Below are 2,834 nucleotides of genomic sequence, written 5' to 3'. Positions count from 1 at the left end.
CTGAAGGAGAAGGAGGTGGATTATCTTCGAGACCCCCTGGCTCCAACGCAGGAGACCTAGGAAGATCCACCACCGGAGCAGATTCTGCATCTACAACCATTAATTCATCTTCTTCGTCCTCAGGAGGATGATAAGAAGAACCTTCGCCCGACAGAGCTGGACCATGAGAGCGAAGTCCCGCTCTATGCGGCAGGCCAGCCACAGATGATTCCTGTGGTTCGTCATCTTTAGCAGCTTTAATGGCCTCAGCCATCAACTTGGATTTTTGTTGGCCTCTGGGGGGAGAATCCACCAGCAACTTTCGACGGATCTGCTTATCATACTGGCCAGCTTCATCAGCAGAAAGTTTTCTTTTCCCCGCTGCTCTTGTCATAGGAGGATCAGCCGCTCGTTGTTCTTCCACTGGAACAGGCTCAGCTCCTTGTTCCTCTTCCTGTTCGGCAGGCTGACTCTCGATGGATAGAAACTCATCGATCCCCCTCAAGCGAGACGTCTTAGACCCCTTTCTTGAATTATACATATGCCTAATGTCCTTCAGGCAAGATGTATTCAAGTTGAAGTTGGGAGTCTGAGAAGCAGCGTAATACCAATTGCAGAAGCTGATGGAGGTATAGGAATTAGCAGTTTTGTGGGGAAGCTTGAAGATGGCTTTGGTATAACCCGCCACAGAATAATACCAAGCCCTGGCTCCTTCATATAAGTTGGCTATAACTGAGAGTTGAGGACGAGGGTTCCCGACATACAACTGATCATACCCAAATTGGCGAGCGAACCTGTAGGGTTGGTAAGGCTCGACGAAACAGTTGGCGTCTTGTCGAAAAATCAGGTAGCCTGGCCTGATGGATAAAAGCCAATGGAAAACCCCCCCGCTCAGCTGAGTGAATCCATTAGGACCCGCCGTATCCTGATATTCTGCTCCATAGACACCGCCCTCGAAATCAGGGAAACAGCGGTAGATATGGAAGTTAGTGTCCCGTGCTAAGATTTGGCGGATCCTAACCATGTACCCCCCTTCCCATTTCGCGGACTCTAGTCGCTGCACAAATGGGATGAATGAGTCTCCCGGGGGAGAGGCTGCACTCATTATAGGAGGACAGTGGAGCACGTACCAAGCCATCAAATATGTATATGGCATCGGCACCCGGGGATTGGGAGTCTTGAAGGTCTTGTGGCCCTCAGACTCCACCTCTGTAACATCAACAAATTCAGAGGCCAACTCCCGTAATCCGTACTGAAGACAACCCACCATAGCGCTGAGGAGGCTCACAGGTCTCCCGTGTGCCAAGAGAACAGCCGGGTAGACCACCTCAATAGCAAGGGCATCGATCGGCCTGGTAGGAACGACGCAACGTTTGAGCCACAGCATCAAGAATCCAGCTAGCAACGCCGCGTCGGAAATTGGAATCAGAGCTTGATAATGAAAGCTCTCAAACTCTGTGTGAGCCGGGAAAACATCTTCCTTGGCCTCGTTAGTGTAATGGGAGGTAGCGTCGTCAATACGAGCCTGAACCTCCTCCAAAGTACTGGCAGGCAAGCGGGTCACTGAAGCTCCCTTAGTGGTCAAGTTATGGAATAAATATTCCGCCCAAGACACTTGCTTAATACCGCCTCCACGGACCCCCGTCAGCTGCATGCAAATGTGGAAGTGACACATGACTTCCCAGAGAGTGGCATAAATTTCCGGACTGGTCTTCTTTAAAATCTGGAGTTCCGCCGAGCCCGGAACGAACTCTTCATACGGCAAATCCCCGAGAATAAGACCCGAGACTTCGTGCATCTCGTGAAGGGCGAAGCCTAGCTCCCCCACAGGGGTGAAGAAAGTGCAACTATCAGGATTATACTTCTCCAGTATGGAGAAGAAATGAAAGTGGCTCTGGACGATCCCAAATTCAGTAGCCCGCACAGGAACCAGCAACCCAGCTTGAGCGAGGGGAGCTTCTAATTCCTTCAGAACAAACTTGGTCATCTGGGCCCCCCACCCCGCCGATGGAGAATGAACCCAGCCAGGAGTTCTAAATCCTTGCGCAGGGAACTCTCCCTTCTTTTCCAGGAATCTCTTAACGAAGGTCTTTGCCGGACTGGGTGCTTCGCCAAGGGGATACTCCTTAGCAAATAAACTCGGCCGTAAAGCTGTCACCTGCCGATTATAACCAACGGGGCGAACCCCATAGAAAGTCAGAGCTCCTAGAGCAACCCCATCTTGATCCTTAACCAGGGGCCAATCCATACGCCTCGGGACGGAAGCGCATTGGAAATAAGATAGGGGGAACATCCTCTCCATGTTGGGCAAGAAAAGGTTGCGTTCCTCAACTCTCCGCAGCCACTTATAGCCCCCATCATAAGCAGTGCTTGCGTTGAAGTCAACAAAGTCCCCGAAGAGATATCCAGGTTTGGTTATGGGCTTACGGCTTGGGCTTTCAAGTCGAGCGTCCGAAACCAATATCCTAAGAGTGTCGGAAGAAGCTTGGGTGATCAGTTCCATGCGACTCTTCTCCCTCATCCGGAAAACCGGGAGTTCTAAACGCGAGCTGAAAGTTATGTTCATGTCTGCACCACCTTCATGTCCAAAGTGGTGGCGAAAAAGAAGAGGCTCGCTGGTATGGCGCACTGCAAAAAGAAGAAAAGAGTTAGACAACTCAAAATCAAAGTTACAACTCAAAATCAAAGTTCAGACGCGAAGGTCGAACCCCGCGTCAAACAAGTTCAGACGCGAAGGTCGAACCCCGCGTCAAACAAGTTCAGACGCGAAGGTCGAACCCCGCGTCAAACAAGTTCAGACGCGAAGGTCGAACCCCGCGTCAAACAAGCCCAGACGCGAAGGTCGAACCCCGCGT

Source organism: Asparagus officinalis, chromosome 1 (genome assembly GCF_001876935.1).
Source record: "Asparagus officinalis chromosome 1, Aspof.V1, whole genome shotgun sequence".
Classification (NCBI taxonomy): Eukaryota; Viridiplantae; Streptophyta; class Magnoliopsida; order Asparagales; family Asparagaceae; genus Asparagus; species Asparagus officinalis.
This window is presented reverse-complemented; position numbering follows the sequence as displayed.